General features: G+C 46.9%; 1 protein-coding gene across 2 annotated transcripts in view; it reads left to right on the top strand.

Moving 5' to 3' along the window:
• The window catches only part of MDGA2 (MAM domain containing glycosylphosphatidylinositol anchor 2), a 351,915-nt gene that overhangs the window by 281,613 nt on the left and 52,886 nt on the right, over positions 1-17,416 (top strand). The gene's annotated exons all lie outside the window — the stretch shown is intronic.

The following is a 17,416-nucleotide window of genomic DNA, read 5'->3' as shown; positions in this document are numbered from 1 at the left end:
TTCTATGTTAAGGGCTCCAGACCTGCACACAGTACTGCAGGTGAGGTCTCTCCAGAGCAGCATTGTGCTTCATCCTGCTAACTGGATGAGAGAAAGGCTGTGGGTGTTGTTTATCTGGACTTTAGTAAGTCCTTGGACACTGTTTCCTGCACATCCACCTGGAGAAACTGGCTGCCCATGGCTTGGATGGGTGGATGCTTTCCTGGGTTAAGAGCTGGCTGATGGCTGGGCCCAAAAAAGTGGTGGGGTTAACTTTAGTTGGTGGATGATCAGCAGTGATATTCCCAATGGCTCAGTGCTGGGTTCTTTTATGTGTTATATCTTTATCTGGATGACAGATTGATACACCATCATTAAGTTTGCAGATGACACTAAACTGGGTGTTGATCTTCTGGAGGGTCAGGAGGACCTGCAAAGGGATCTGGCCAGGCTGGATTGATGGACCAAGGAGGTTCAACAAGGCCAAGTGCCAGGGGCCATATTTGCATCACAACAACAACACATGAGTTCTCTGAGTGTAGAGGGGTGCTGAAATTTGTTTCTTGAGGAAGTTCTTCACTGAGAGAGTTGTTAGCCATTGGAATGAGCTGCCCAGGGAGGTGGTGGAGTCACTATCCCTAGAGGTGTTCAAGAGGGGATTGGACGTGGCACTTGGTGCCATGGTTTAGTCATGAGGTCTGTGGTGACAGGTTGGACTTGAAGATCTTTGAGGTCTCTTCCAACCTTGGTGATACTGTGATACTGTGAAATTAGAACACAACACCACAGCTCTTCTACAAGCTTATCAGTCCCAGGGCTCTCAGCCTTTCCTTCTCACAGAGATGCTTCAGGCCACTCAGTATCTTGGTAGCCTCCTCTGGACTGTCTCCAGTAGTTCCCTGTCCCTCTCAGACTGGGGAGCCCAGAACTGAAGCCAGACCCCAGCTGTGGCCTCATTAGGGCGGAGTATATGGGCAGGAGAACTGGCTTTTGTAGTTCTGTCTCTCTCTTGAACTCTTCCCTGAGTCATTTTTCTTCAGGTGAGCAGCTTTATCTCCGTGTGTCAAAGAACATATTTACATCTCTGGAGATATTCAAAACCCACCTGGATGTGTTCCAGTGTGATCTGGTGTAGGTGATCCTGCTCTGGCAGGGGTATTGGACTACATGACCTTTTGAGGTCCCTTCCAGCCCCTGACATTCTTTGATTCTGTGACTGCAGACATGTTGGTTTTAACCTTAAAATCCTAAAGAAAATATAAAATTCAGATTGTTCCTTTCAGCATCCCTAACCCAACCTCACAGCATCAAATTTCATGGTGATATGACCCAGAAATGAGACAAGCACAGGAAGAAACATGAGACAGAGCACATCATAAACCCTTTTTTGTAATAGTTTTCAGTTGCCTGGCTTGCTTTGGCATGCTAATAAATCACTGAAAGCCACTCAGATTGTCCCACTCTTGGACAAATAATTGCCCTAGAATAGATTTCCCCAGTCTTGGGACCAAAGCTGATGAACACTAAATTGAAATGTATTTATTCATTTGAGAGAAAATACTTTTTCTCTAGTTTCCATCATAGCCATGTTTTGGATTAAATTCCAAAGAATTGGATGTCAGTGGATGTGAGAATACCTCCATGCAAGCTCTGAATGAGAAGTCAGGCAAAGGCTTGAGCCAAACATGAGAGACATGGGGCTGTGGAGCCTGGAGAAGAGCAGCCTGAGAGGGGATCTTCTCAATGCTCAGCAAGACTTAAAGGACCTGTCAGGGGCAAGAGGATGGGGCCAGACTCTTGTCAGTGGTGCCCAGGGACAGGACAAGGGGCACAAACTGGAAGCCAGGAAGTTACATCTCAAGAGGAGGAGAAACATTTTTGGTTTGAGGGTGCTGGAGCCTTGTGGAGTCTCCTTCTCTGGAGAGATTCCAAATCCACCTGGGCATTGTGATCCTGGGCAAGCTGCTGTGGATGGCCCTGCTTTAGCAGGGAGGTTGAACTAGATGATCTGCAGCGATCCCTTCCCACAGTGTTGGGACTCTGTTACGCTTCCAAGACTCCTGAAGTCAGATAAAGTTTAAGTACTGGGGAACTGGAAATGTAGAACAGAATAATGACAAAGTAGTTTAGAAGGAGCTTTATATTTCACTGGAAATGTGAAGATAGGGAAGAAATGGGTCAGGTTTTAGACATAGAGATAAAAGCCAAATAAATAAGATGGTGGCAGGGATCTAGTCATAGCAGAGGACTTTTCTTCTGGGTGGGATGATGGGAGGTTTTGTACACCATGTTTACACACAGAATCACAGAATGGTAGGGGTTTAAAGAGACCTCTGAAGACCATCAAGTTCAACTCACCTTCCAGAGCAGGGTCACCTAGTTTATTTTGTTTTCTTTCTGGATTTTCCTGTAGTCCTATCAACTAAACCATGCAACCAAGCACCCTATCAAGTCTCCTCCTGAACACCTCCAGTGATGGCAACTCCACCACCTCCTCGGGCAGCCCATTCCAATGGGCAATCACTCTCTGTGTGTAGAACTTGCTCCTAACCTCCAGCCTAAACTTCCCCTGGTGCAGCTTGAGACTGTGCAAATGCATGTGCAGTTTGATAAGATGACAGGAAAGTAAATGACATGCAGACAAGGGAGGTTGCACTCAGGTGGGGTTTGGTCTCTTCTGCCTAGTATCAGGTGACAGAACAAGAGGAAATGGCCTGAAATTGTGCTGGGGGAGATTTAAACTGGAGATTAGCAACAATTTCTTTGCTGAAAGACTGGTCAGGCATTGGATCTCCTGGTGCCTGTAGCTATCTGCTATTAATGTCTCATCTAAAGATCCCCTTGTCAGTGTTGTTATTCTTGTTTCTTTATTTGAGTTTTGGGTTTGTTTGTTTGGTTGTTGTTGTTGTGGGGTTTTTGTCATTTTATCATCTTGATGCAGAGCAGGGCTTGCCTTTGCAGATGGGTTCCCCAAGGGCTGTGAGTCTTCACCAGTGCTCTGCCACGTTATGAGAAAATTCAATTTAGTCTTCTTCTACCTTAGAGCATTTGTTAGGCACTTGATAGCCTTTCCCTCCAGCTTCAACCGAATGTAGGACTTGGACAATGGGAAAGACAGGAGGAGAAGAGAGCTGTGGGAGGTCATCCTCTGGTCTCCCTGGTTTTACCCATTTAATTCTCTCCCTTACAGAATCAAAGAATAGTTTTGGTTGGAAGAACCTTGAAGATCATGAAGTCCATCAGTTAACCCAGTACTGCCAGGTCACCACTAAACCATGTCCCTCAGCACCACATCTACAGAGCTTTGAAACCTCTTCAGGGATGGGACTCCACCACTGTCCTGGGCATTCTGGGCCAGGCCTTAACAACCCTTTTGGGCCCAAAACTGAACCCAGTACTCAGACTGTGCCCTCACCCCTGCTGAGTATAGGGGCACAATCCCTGCACTGGTCCTGCTGGCCACACTGTTGCTGACCCAGGCCAGGACTGGCTCATGTTCAGCCAGCTGCTGACTAACACACTCAGATCCTTTTCTGATGGGCAATGTCCAACACTCTTTTCTGAGCCTGGAGTGTTCATGGGGTTGTTGTGACCCAAGTGCAGGACCTGGCAATTTGCCTTGTTAAACCTTCTCCACTTCATTCTCCAAACGCGGCTCATGATTGCTTCAAAGCATGGGAAAACAAAACTAATCATGAGGCCCACAAAACACACCAGAAACCTACACAAAATTCTCTTTTTAAACAGCTGGGTTATGCTTTCAGGTGTTTGGATGCTCCTGTCCTGTATTTCATTGAAGTTGTGTGCTCCATCAAAACTCTCTATGTTGAGAGGTCTTCTTTTGAGAGGTAGACAAATGAGTTATTCTGTAATTCACTATCCTGTCATAAAGATCATTTTAAATAACAATATTTAGTATTGTTCTTCACTGTCCAAATAATCTTGGAGCATGTACATGCTCCAAGAATGTATTGGGTTGGAAGGGCCATTCAAAGTTCATCTTGCCCAGCCCTGCTGTGGTCACAGGGACATCTCCAACTACATCAGGTTGCTTAGGGTCCCATCAGAGAGGGACCTGGGGGTACTAGTCCATGGTAGGCTGAACATGAGCCAGCAGTGTGCCCAGGCAGCCAAGAGGGCCAATGGCATCCTGGCTTGCATCAAGAACAGTGTGGCCAGCAGGAGCAGGGAGGTCATTCTGCCCCTGTACACTGCACTGGATAGGCCACACCTCGAGTACTGTGTCCAGTTCTGGGCCCCTCAGTTTAGAAAGGATGTTGACTTGCTGGAGTGTGTCCAGAGAAGGGCAACAAAGTTGGTGAGGGGTTTGGAGCACAAGCCCTATGAGGAGAGGCTGAGGGAGCTGGGGTTGCTTAGCCTGGAGAGGAAGGAGACTCAGGGGTGACCTTATTGCTCTCTACAACTACCTGAAGGGAGGTTGTAGACAGGCAGAGGTTGGTCTCTACTCCCAGGCATCCAGTACCAGAACAAGAGGACACAGTCTCAAGCTGCACCAGGGGAGGTTTAGGTTGGATGTTAGGAAGTTCTATACAGAGAGAGTGATTGCCCATTGGAATGGGCTGCCCAGGGAGGTGGTGGAGTCACCATCATTGAAGGTGTTCAGGAGGAGACTTGATGGGGTGCTTGGTGCCATGGGTTAGTTGTTTAGGTGGTGTTGGATTGGTTGATGGGTTGGACGCGATGATCTTGAAGGTCTCTTCCAACCTGGTCTATTCTATTCTATTCTATTCTATTCTAGTCTATTCTATTCTATTCTATTCTATTCTATGTTTGACCTTGAATGTCTCCATGGCTGGGGCCTCAGACCACCTCTTTGGGCAGCCTCTTCCAGTATGTTGCGTGAGGACATCCAAGTGCTGCTTGAACTCCCTTGTCTGACATTGTGCTGCTTGTTTGTAATTGGCTGCTGGCTCCAGACCATGAAACACTACCCTACTTATTGCTTTTAGATACTTCATCTGCCTCAAGATTAGCCATGACATTTCCCTGAACTGCTGAGATACTTCTGGTAGCTTGGCCTTGGGTGGTTGGCAGCACGGCGCCGGCTGTCAGCAGGCACTCAAGACCCTTTCCTTTAATGGCCAATTTTCTGATGGTTATCCTTTTGAAACCTGCCAGCCTGAGACTGAGGTCCGATTCCCTTCGCTCTTTATCTTCTCCTCTTGGGCAGTGTTATTGAAAACCTCAGATTGAATTTTCATCTCTTTACAGCTGAATTACAGCCCTGACCAAGATGTTATCGCTGCGATGCCTGTTTGGGAAAGTTGCTTTAAAACCATGCGAAAGTGGAGAACAAGGCTCTCTCCACCCCCCCACCCCCCCTTCCTTTTTTGTCATTTTCTTTCTTTTTTACAATGCTAACAAGACCAGCTGCCTCCTTCTCCTGGTTTTCAGCAAGCACAGAGTCCATTCACCTCAATAGGGTTGGAATAGCAGAGGTTGGAAGGGACCTCTGGAGATCATCCAGTCCAACCTCCCTGCTAAAGCAGGGGCACCCACAGCAGCTTGTTCAGGATCACAAAGTCCAGGTGGGTTTGCAATCTCACCAAAGAAGGAGACTCCACTCTCCACTCTCTGGGCACCCTCACACCAAAGAATTTTCTCCTCCTCTTCAGATGGAACCTCATGGGTTCTGGTTTTTGCCCCATTGCTTCTTACCCCGATGAAGAGAAAATGCTTTCTGGAGAGGCTGTGGAGTCTCCTTCTCTGGAGAGCTTCCAAACCCACCTGGACATTGTGACCCTGGGCAAGCTGCTGTGGGTGCCCCTGCTGTAGCAGGGACATTGGACTAGATGATCTTCAGAGGTCTCTTCCCACCCTCATCATCTGGAATTTCACATAGGTATGAGACAGAATATTCCTGAAGAACTTAAAATGTTTTAAAGAAGAGAAAACTGGGTTGTCTTTTAAAACCAACCAAGCAAATCCTTATTTGGCACAGCACAGAAATGGCTTTTATTCACCAGAATTAGGAAGAAATGGAGGCCTTCAAAGATGAAGTCAGAGAGGCTAAACCCCCCCCAAAAAAGGAAAGTGTTTTTTAGCAAATGGCTGGGTTCAAAGGAAACCTTAATCAAACATCAAACCACCTCCTTTAGAGCAGTAAAACACAGCTTGCTTTTCTTTTTTTTTTTTTTTTCCCCTCAAATGCAATATTTATGTCACTGGTCATCTAAATAATTCATAGGAATCCAGAAATGAGGTCCCATTAAAGCTGCTCAAACAAGGTTATTTTTTCCCCCTCTATCAGTTTTCCTACCAGTAGGGATCTCTATGTACTCTGGGAAGAACCCTCTGGATGCAGGAATGGTGTTTTCTGGAGCAGAGGGTGGGATGCTTGTGGAGGTGTTGGGTATAAGGTTAGACTTAATGATCTTGGAGGTCTTTTCCAACCTTAATGATTCTAGGAGTGATTCCTTAAATCAGCCTGAAACACAGAAGAAGGATTGAGGATGGAGAATAACTAAATAAAATGAGTTAATCCTGGGCAATGAATAGGTTCATGCTTTCATCTTTGTCAAAGATCAGGATGAAGGAATTGAGTGCATCCCCAGTAAGTTTGCAGAAGACACTACATTGGGTGGGAGTGTTCATCTGTTTGAAGCTGGGGAGGCTCTGGAAAGGGATCTGGCCAGGCTGGATCACAAGCTGAGGTCAATGGGATGTGGTTCAACAAGGCCAAGTGCCAGATCCTGCACTTGGGTCACAAAACCCCCAGGCAGTGCTCCACACATGGGGCAGAATGACTGGAAATTTGCCTGGCAGAGAAGAACCTGGGGGTGCTGCTGGACAGGCAGCCATGAACACACAACATAAGCTAGTGTGTGCCCAGGTGGCCAAGAAGGAAACCAGCAGCCTGGCCTGGATCAGGAATGATGTGGTCAGCAGGACCAGGGAAGTGATCATGCTGTCTATACTAGGCACTGGTGAGGCCACACCTTGAGTACTGGGTTCAGTTTTGGGCCACACACTCCAAGAAGGATGTTGAAGTTCTGGACTCTGTCCAGAGAAGGGCAATGAAGCTGCTGAAGGGTCTGGAGAACAGGTCTGGTGAGGAGCAGCTGAGGGGAGTGGAGTTGTTTACTCAGCGGAAGAGGAGGCTAAGGGGAGACCTTCTGGCTCTCTACAGCTGCCTGAAAGGAGGTTAGAGCCAGATGGTGGTTTGCCTTTTCTACCTAGTATCAGGTGACAGAATGAAAAGAAATGTACTGAAATTGTTCCAAGGAAGGTTTAGGTTGGATGTTATGAAAAAATTCTTCACTTAAAGAGAGGTGAGGCAATGGAACAGGCTTACCAGGGAGGCAGTGGAGTCACCATCCCTGGAGGTGTTTACAAAACATCTGTACAGGGCACTTTGGGACCTGGTTTAATGGCCATGGTGGCGTTGGGTCGATTGTTGGACTGAATGAGCTTAGAGGTTTTTTCCAACTGAACCAATTCTATGATTCTATGATTTTTCCCTTTCCTCAGTACAAATTTGTATCATGAAATGGGTCCTTTGAGACTGATGGGAAAATCTCTTGATTTTGCTGGGGAACTGTGAGTTGGAGATAGGATCGTGAGGAACTCTGTGAAGCTGAGTCTCTTTTAGCACCCACAGACTCTCGGATTTAAATATGAGCATTTAAATAAGGCAGAGCAAGTGGTCTGAATTAGTGTTAGGATGAATTTATGTCTTAATGAAGACAACCCTAGAAACTCTCCAGAAATCATTGCTGTCTGGAGCACTGTTTCTGGAAAGCAGGTTGGATTCCAAGCTGACTATGAATTATTAGTTATAAGTTAATTGATTTCCAGTAAGTCCAAAGGAATGTTACGTGCTATAAACTGCATAAATTACAGTCCTTCATACAAAGCTTAATGATAGTTGCAGTAGCATTTCCATCTTTCCCAAGGACAGGAGAAGATTTCTTATTGTGTCACTGATTACAATGGTCTCATATTCCAGTTTCACATCTCAAGTCAAACTGGCAATGTGTGGCTTCATTTTTCCCCCCAGCTTGGTGTCTTTGGTCTGAAACTTGAAATCCTTGTCCATACTATTCATTGCCCTGTGACAATCATCTTGCTGTACCACTGATTCCAGTGGAATCACAGAAACATAGAACATTGAGGTTTGAAAGGCATCATCAAGTTCAACCCATTTGCTAAAGCAAGGTGAGGATCAGTCTCTTCAGGAACAAGTGATAGGACAAGAGGAAACAGCCTCAAGTTGCACCAGGGGAAGTTTAGGTTGGACATGAGGAACAATTTCTTCTCCTTGAGGGTTGTTATGGCCTGGCCCAGGCTGCCCAGGACAGTGGTGGAGTCTCCATCCCTGGAGGGGTTTCAGAGCCATGGGGATGTGGTGCTGGTGGGCATGGCAGTGCTGGGTTCATGGTTGGACTTGAGCTTCAAGGTCTCTTCCAATCCAGGTTATTCTTTGATTCTATGAAATGAAGTAGCCACTCATCTTGTGTCCATGTGGAAAGGAACACTGTTTACTGTTGGAAGGGGGAGGAATTGATGAGAAAAGCAGTAGGAGCTCTTCCAGAGCTCAGCCAGCAGATGTCATGTTTGGTTATCACTGGAGAGACATCAGAGCTCTGCGCTGCAGTGCTACAGCTACCAGGGCTGGGATGAGGATCTGAGCAGGAGAACCCATGGGAGAGGAATCATTGAAAGGCATGTGGAGAAGGCATCTCATGGATGAAATGTGTATCATACTCCAAGAGATAAAGAGAAGTTGAGAGGGGACCTTCTCAAAGCTCAGCAAAAGCTAAAGGGTAGGAAACAAGAGCGTGGACCCAGATTCTTCTTAGTGGTGTTCAGTGACAGGACAAGGGACACTGGAGACAAAGTGGAACCAGGGGGTTCCATGTGAAGATGAAGTAAAATGGGTGAGGGTGGTGGATCCCTGCAGCAGGCTGCCCAGAGAAGTGGAGTCTCCTCTGGAGAGATTCCAAACCCACCTGGCCATGCTGCTGTGGGTGCCCCTGCTTTAGCAGGGAGGTTGCACCAGATAATCTTCGGAGGTCCTTTTCAAATCACTCCATGCTGGGATCCTGTAATTTCCTTGGTGTTAGGTGGTTGATGAACGCAGCATCTTGGCCATCTCTGTTCTATAGTGGTAGCACATCCACACTTTAGCTTATCATGACAGGCAGCTCAGTATAAGAGATGATCAGGGCTGTTTTGCACTTTATAACATCAGCTATAAACGTTTATGGAGAAAGGAAAAAACCCACATAAAATCAGAGATTTACAAATGGGTCTCCATTTTGGCACTTTCAGTTCCAGACCATTCTGTCTTTAAAATACAAGAGCAGCATAAATCCTAAACAAAACAATATATTTAAGAGGGGGGAAATATTAGGAGAAGCAGTGTTTGTGAGAAATGCTGCCCATTTCTGGGCTCTGTTTTATTACAGGGCATTTATTTTATGAAGGATTTTCAAGAAGAAGAAGAAGATATTTTGTTCTTTATTTGCATATGTGCCAGGAAATAGATGTCTTCTCCTAGATCTGCTCCTCCTCTCAACGTGGTTGTTTAGGCTGGTGAAAAAGAGGCTGAGGGCAGACATCATGGCTCTCTATAATTCCCTGAAAAGAGGTTGAAGCCAGATGGGGATTGGTCTCTTCTCCCTAGTATCAGGTGACAGAATGAGAGGAGAGAGCCTGGAATTGTGCCAGGGGAGGTTCAGGTTGCATATTAGGAACAATTTCTCTCCTGCAAGAGTGGTCAGGCATTGGAGCAGGCTGCCCAGGGAGGTAGTGGAGTCACCAGCCCTGAAGGTGTTCAAGAAATGTGTGAACATGACACATTTACATGGCCATAGTGGTCTCAGTTTGAAGTTGGAGTGAATTATCTTAGAGGTCTCTTCCAGCTAAAACAATTCTATGATTCTGTGATAGTCCTGTGGCTGAATCATCCTTATCACCTCCAGCCTTCCTGTAATCTCAAACCCTTGAGCTCTCTTCATCCCTGATCTGGATTTCCACCATCACTGATCACATTGTTTATTCCCATCCATCCCCAGTTCACAATGGAATGTCACAGAATCCCAGTATGGGGGAAACTGGAAGGGACCTCTGAAGATCATCTAGTCAGCCACAGCAGCTTGCCCAAGGTCACAGTGTCCAGGAGGGTTTTGAATCTCTCTGGAGAAGGAGGCTCCACAACCTCTCTGGGCAGCCTGCTCCAGGGCTCCAGCATCCTGTCACCAAACAAGTTTCTCCTCCTGTTCAGATGAAACCTGCTGGGTTCCTGATTGTGCCCACTCTCCCTTGTCCTGTCACTAGGCATCACTGACAAGAGCCCCATCCTCTTGCTCCCCACAGGTCCTTTAGCTCTTTCTGAGCATTGAGAAGATGCCTTGTCAGGCTGCTCTTCTCCAGGCTCTACAGCCCCAGGTCTCTCGGATTTTTTCTTCACAGGGGTGCTCCAGGCCCCTCAATATCTTTGGAGCCCTTTTCTGAACTTAGTTCCCTTTCTCTCTTGAACTGGGGAGTCCAGATCTGCACTATGGGCTCCAGCTGTGGCATCACTAGGGCAGAGTAGAGGAGCTGGAGACCCTCCCTTGACCTGCTGGTCACACTCTTCCTCATGCTCCCCAGGAGACCATGGGACTTCTTGGACACAAGAGCACATTGCTGACTCATGGTGACCTTCTTGTCCACCATCACTGCCAGGTCCTTCTTCATAGAGCTTCTTTCCAACAGGTCAACTGCTCACCTGTCCTGGTGCAGGACCCTACACTTGCCATTGTTGAAATTAGCAGGAATAGAATAGAATAGACCAGACCAGACCAGACCAGGTTGGAAGAGACCTTTGAGATCATCGCGTCCAACCCATCATCCAACACCACCTAATGAACTAAACCATGGCACCAAGCACCCCATCAAGTCTCCTCCTGAACACCTCCAGTGATGGTGACTCCACCACCTCCCCAGGCAGCACATTCCAATGGCAAATCACTCTCTCTGTGTAGAATTTCTTCCTAACCTCCAGCCTAAACCTCCCCTGACACAGCTTGAGAGTGTGTCCTCTTGTTATGGTGCTGGTTGCCTGGGAGATGAGACCAACATCTGCCTGTCTACAACCTCTCTTCAGGTTGTTGTAGAGAGCAATAAGGTCACCTCTGAGCCTCCTCTTCTCAAAGGCATGGAGAACATTGACAGACAACACAAGGAAATGATTCCTTTAGCGCTCTGTCTGCATGTCTGCTGAAGCTGTCACTGTTACTGGTGCCTGCACAGTCACTCCTGTTTGTTTCTGTATGACAAGGCAACACAAACTGGGAAACTCTGTCTGGGGTATGGATCAGGTGCTGTCATTAGGGTGAGAAGGTGGTTGTTCAGTTTGTCACCCTCAGTGGCAGTCAGTGGGTTGTGTTCTCACTCATGGTGTAGATGTGCAGAGCACATCCTCCATTGCTTACATTGCTTTGGAAACCATGTGCTGCTGGCTGAAAGGAAACAATCCTCTGACAGGGTGTTTTTCTATTTTTTGTATTTTCTGGTGGATGAAGGACTGAGTGATGTAGGCAACCCTTTTGTCTTGGTGAACTTGCTATAGATGTAGGGTAGGACAAGATGATCTCTGGAAGTTCCTTTCAACCCCCCACCATTCTGTCATGATGATTCATGATCTGAAAAGAACCACAGAGAGAACTCCTGTGCTTGGTTGAGAAGTTTCTCTCCCAGTTGAGGACCTATTTGGTCTAACAGTTGAGTACAGGGAGATGTAAGGTGATTCTATGGTTATATTTGAGTAAGAGCATCAGTTCACTTCTGTTCAGGAGAGTACTTAGGAGTCTGCTGAGATCCCAGTGGTGCTGTGGGATGTTGATGGAATTTAATGGTAGGCAGCTGAAGTAGCTTTTCTCTTTGCTGGTTTCCTAGGTCCATGTTGTTCATGTTGAATACTGAAACAGGCTGCCCAAAGATGTGGTTGAGGCCCCCTCCCCGGAGATATTCAAGGTCAAGCTTGATGGGGCTCTAAGCAACCTGCTCTAGTTGCAGACATCCATGCTGACTGCAGGGAGGTTGGACTAGATAACCTCTAAAGGTCCCTTCCAAGCCAATGTGTTCTGTGATTCTGTGAATGACAACAGTAGAGTGTTTTCTGTGCACATCTCCTACCGTTTCAGAGGCGCTTCATCCCTAGAAAGGGAAGCTTCTCATTTCTGTGCCTCTCCAGCAAGTCCTGAGGGAGGAAAATTTCATTCCAGGGTATTTTTTGTGTCTGTTAAGGCAACCTGAACTCTGGTTTAGAGCTTCATTAGCATGCACTATTTTTAATTAATCCCTCCCTCTGTACTCACACTGCAGGAGTCTAAACAACTGCAACACTTGGGGCTCTGCCAGAGAGAGGATCCATGGCACAGTTTGCTCTGGAGACTATTGTTTGTTTTCCTTTCAAGAACAAAACCTTTAATTTTGTCACCTTCTGAATGTGCAGCACGTGCAAAGCGCAGGAGGCTGAGGTGTGCCTGTGGGGCAAGGAGAGCTAACACCAAAAGTGGCTCTGTTCAGCTGGGCTCCCCTTTGCATGAAACAAAAAGGCATCAACAGATCAAGTGTTTGTGTTTGAAGACTTCTAAAATCAAGTGTGGGTCTCTCCCTGGCGTGCTTCTGGAGGCCGCCCAGCAGGAGCAGCACGATTATGCACCCTGCTGTAGTAGTTGCTGTTGTTCTCTCCCCCTGAGGGCAGCTGCACAGGAAGCATGCAATTATCAGCTATGGCTAAATACACACCTGGGACTGTCCTGGATTCTCAGCGAATCACAGCACCGTTTAGGCTGGAAGGGCCCTTTAGCAGCAGGGACATCTGCATCTTGAGCAGGTTGTTCAAAGCCCCATCAAGCATGACCTTGAATGTCTCTGCAGATGGGGCCTCCACCACCTCATTGTGCAACCTGTTCTGGTGTTCCACCACCCTCAGAGTGAACAACTTCTTCCTAATATCCAATCTAAATCTACCCTGCTCTAGTTTTAAACAATTGCCCCTTGTCCTAGTGCTACAAGCCCTTGGAAACAGTCCCTCCCCATTGTTCCTGTAGGTCTCCTTTAAGTGATGAAAGACCAGAGTAAAGACTTCTTGGAGCCTTTTCTTCTTCAGGCTGAACAACCCCAACTCTCTCAGCTTGCCCTCACAGGAGATGTGCTCCATCCCTCTGATCATTTTTGTGGCCTTCTCTGGACTCTTCTGTATCAGATTCATGTCTTTCTTGTGTTGGGGGCCCCAGATCTGGACACAGTACTCCATGTGAAATCTCACCAGAGCAGAGCAGAGGGGCAAAATCACCTCTATTGACCTGCTGGCCATGCTTCTTTTGATGCAGCCCAAGCTGCAATTTGCCCTCTGGGGTGTAATGCACGTTGCTGGCTCTTGTCCAGCTTCCCCCCAAGTCCATTCCCACAGGGCTGCTTTCTATCACGTCTCTACCTCCATGCTCATGTTAGCACAAGAGAAAACCAAAACACACACACACAGAAGCCCCCACAAACAAACAAAAAACAAACAGGCAAACAAAAAACTCAAACCAAAACAACCACCACCAAAACAAGGCCTGGCCCACACTAAGAAGGGCAGTAGTGGCGTTCCCATCCCTGGAGAGGTTTCAAAGCCATGTAGATGTGGTACTGAGGGATGTGGTTTAGTGGTGACTTGGTAGTGCTGTGCTGGACTTGATGATCTTGAAGATCTCTTGCAAAACGATTCTATGACTCTATGAGGTAAAGCTGGCAGCCCCAAGGGATGCCCAACTGGGGTGTGAGGGCCATCAGCCTCATGCACTGCATGCTCTGCAAGTGGGAACTAGGTGATAACCTCTCCCAAGCATGGCCAGGGCTTGAAGCTGCCTGCTAAGCTAACCTAACTGCAGATGTTTTCCTCCAAGTAAGCTTCTGACTGCCCACCGTCAAGTTATTCCAAGCCAAGGGATGTTTCATCCCTTTGTTTCTCTGGTAGAGGATAAACTTTGCTGGACAGCCTTGCCTCTGGAAGAGGCATGGTTGGGTGGTGACAGGTTTGAAGTCTTTGACTAGAGTCACTGTAAATAGTGGTGGTGTTGGGGGACACCTGCCAAGCCCAGACAGGCTGGTGCTGTGTCCCACATCTCCAAGGCCAGGTTGGATAGGACTTGAGCAACCTGGTCCAGTAGAGGGTGCCCCTGCCAATGCCAGGGGGTTGAAACTAAATGGTTTTCTGACCCAAACCTTTCAGTGCATCTACTTTCCCACGTACTCCAAAACATAGCCCAGCTTTCTTCTACCTCTAGAGCTTGCCAGTCAAGGTCTTAATGTTGTGTTGTTACATTTCCAGCAGCTCCATTCATACCAGACAGCTCTTCAGTTTGGAGGGATTTAGGATAATGCAGCTCTTCATGGGTCCTCATTATTTCTCTGAAGGTGACTGTGTTGTTCAAGTGGCCGTATTGTAACAAGCATCTAATGATGGCTCCTTTCTGCAGGCTCCCTGAGATGCCATTATGTCCACCTGAAGCATAAGGGGGAAGAGTATAATTTGCATTCAGCATGAGGCCTTCTCCGTTATTTTTGCTCCACATAAACAAGGCAAACAAATCCCTTCCACCACTGATCCTCTGCTCACTTCTCTTTCACTTCTTTTTTTTTTTCCCCTCTTAAAGTAGCAGGTTTTGATTTGCTGATTTTCCCTTGGAGTGGTGCTGTTTGGGACTTCAGAGCTGATATATCTGCGCTAGTCTGATCTAATTGAGCGTGCATCATCGTTGGGCAATTGGCAGAAATGTCTTGGCTAAAAGGGCTTTGAGATGAAAAGCCTGGTTGCAGGGGATGGCACACTTAAAGATAAAAGCTTGGTGGATAACGACAAGATTGGTGCATATTCACATCATGGCAGGGGGGTTGAAACTAGATGATGTTTAAGGCTCCTTCAAACCCAAACCATTCTGTGAATCTGTGAATGTCTCTTTTGTCCCTTTCCATTTTTATATCTTCCTAATAATCTTTCCCCCTCTTCTCACCACTTCTCTGAATGACTGAAATCTTCAAGTTTCTAAGTAAAAATACCTCCCCATGCTCCCACTCTGCTCTGCCCTAGTGAGGCCACAGCTGGAGAACTGGTTCAGTTCTGGGCTCCCCAGTTCAAGAGGGAGAGGGAATTGCTGGAGAGAGTCCAGTGGAGGCTACAAACCTGCTGAGGGGCCTGGAGTATCTCTGTGAGGAGGAAAGGCTGAGAGACCTGGGGCTGTTGAGCCTGGAGAAGAGCAGCCTGAAAGGAGATCTGATTGATGCTCAGCAAGAGCTAAAGGACCTGTGGGGGCCAAGAGGATGGGGCCAGACTCTTCTCAGTGGTGCTCAGTGACAGGACAAGGGGCAATGGGCACTAAATGTGTACCAGGAGGTTCCATCTGAAGATGAGGAGAAACTTGTTTAGTGGAGGGTGCAGGAGCCCTGGAGCAGGCTGCCCAGAGAGGTTGTGGAGTCTCCTTCTCTGGAGAGACTCCAAACCCACCTGGCCATTGTGATCCTGGACAAGCTGCTGTGGGTTCTTCTGCTTTAGCAAGGGGGATTAGACTGGATGTTCTCCAGAAGTCCCTTCCAACTCCCACCACTCTGTGATCCCTCTCTGTTTGTACCTGTAAAGAATAATTTTGAGGAGAAAATACCTTAATACAGAGTTCATTGTAGCACAAGCTCCTAATGGAAACATTCAAGGTCAAACCTGATCTAGTGGGAAATGTCCCTGCTCACTGCAGGAGGGATGGACAAGATGACCTCTGAGAGGCCCTTCCAAACTGATGCATTCTGAGATTCTGAGTCATGAACGCTTTTTGCAGACACACTTATCCCACACTTGCTCCTACCCTTTATAAACTCAGCTTATTTGGTTGAAGACAGGTGCTTGGTGGTATAAAAGGTGTATGAGGGGCTCTAAGAAGATGTACACAGCTCCAAGGGTGATGCACATGGTTCTAACTATGGCTGTGTCAGGTCCTTGGTCTCTTATAGCTCTTGTGTCATATCTTCTACCTAGCCTAGATGGCCCAGCTACCTTGCTGCATCTCAGATGTTACTGCATGCCCATGTCTAGGTGAACAGATTGAGGACCATGTGCCATTCCAGTTATTCCAGACAAATCAGTCCTTATGGGATGATTTAAAGGCACTAAGGGAATTTGCATGGCAAGGTGTCACTGGTGTTCCTGGATTTAAGTCAAACAGAACTCTGTTTTGGTGAATTTGAGCAATTTTTCTGTCATGTGACTGGAAACAAAGGACAACAAAGCTGGTGAAGGGTCTGGAGAACAAGTCTTGTTAGGAGCAGATGAGGGAACTGAAGCTGTTTAGTCTGGAAAAGAGGAGACTAAGGGGAGACCTCACTGAATTAATGAATTAATGAACTAATGAATTAATTAATTAATGAACTTCTAAAGGAATTAAGGGGAAAAAAGAGGGTGTATCATCATCATGATGTTTAAGGATGTTGCCGGGCTCTACACATTGGCCACAACAACCCCATGCAGTGCTACAGGCTGGGGTCAGAGTGGCTGGAGAGCGGCCAAGCAGAGAGGGACCTGGGGGTGCTGGTTGATAGTATCACAGTATCACTAAGGTTGGAAGAGACCTTTGAGATCATCAAGTCCAACCTGTCACCACAGACCTCATGACTAAACCATGGCACCAAGTGCCACATCCAATCCCCTCTTGAACACCTCCAGGGATGGTGACTCCACCGCCTCCCTGGGCAGCACATTCCAATGACGAATGACTCTCTTAGTGAATAACTTTCTCCTCACCTCAAGCCTAAACTTCCCCTGGCACAGCTTGAGTTGTTGGTAGGCTGAACATGAGCTAGCAGATAAGGGCAACAAAGCTGGTGAGGGGTTGGAAGATAAGTTGGACTTGATGATCTCAAAGGTCTCTTCTAACCTGGTTTAATTCTATTCTATTCTATTCTATTCTATTCTATTCTATTCTATTCTATTCTATTCTATTCTATTCTATTCTATTCCTCTCTACAACTCCCTGAAAGGAGGTTGAGCCAGTTGGGAGTTGGCCTCTCCTGCCTAGTATCAGGAAATAGAAGGAGGGAAAATGGCTTAAATTTGTCCTAGGTGAGGTTTAGGTTGGATATTAGGAACAATTTCTTGCCTGCAAGGTTGGTCAGGTATTGCAACAGGCTGCCCAGGGAGGTGATGGAGCAACGTTTGTGGAGGTTTTTAACATATGGACATGGCACTTCCAGACATGGTTTAATGGCCATGGTGGTCTTGGGTTGATGGTTGAACTCCATGATCTTAGAGGCCTTTTCCAACAGAAACAATTGTGTGATTCTATGATTCTACATCTCTAAAGTATGAAGGTTGTAATAACCTTGTGGTGAAACACTCATGTAGCCAAGGTGCACTGTGAGATGCCATTGTCGTCTGTGTTACACATCGAGGTGT

The sequence above is a fragment of the Dryobates pubescens genome, chromosome 5 (genome assembly GCF_014839835.1).
Source record: "Dryobates pubescens isolate bDryPub1 chromosome 5, bDryPub1.pri, whole genome shotgun sequence".
Lineage (NCBI taxonomy): Eukaryota > Metazoa > Chordata > Aves > Piciformes > Picidae > Dryobates > Dryobates pubescens.
The sequence above is the reverse complement of the archived record's forward strand: the minus strand, read 5'-3'. Positions and strand labels throughout refer to the sequence as shown.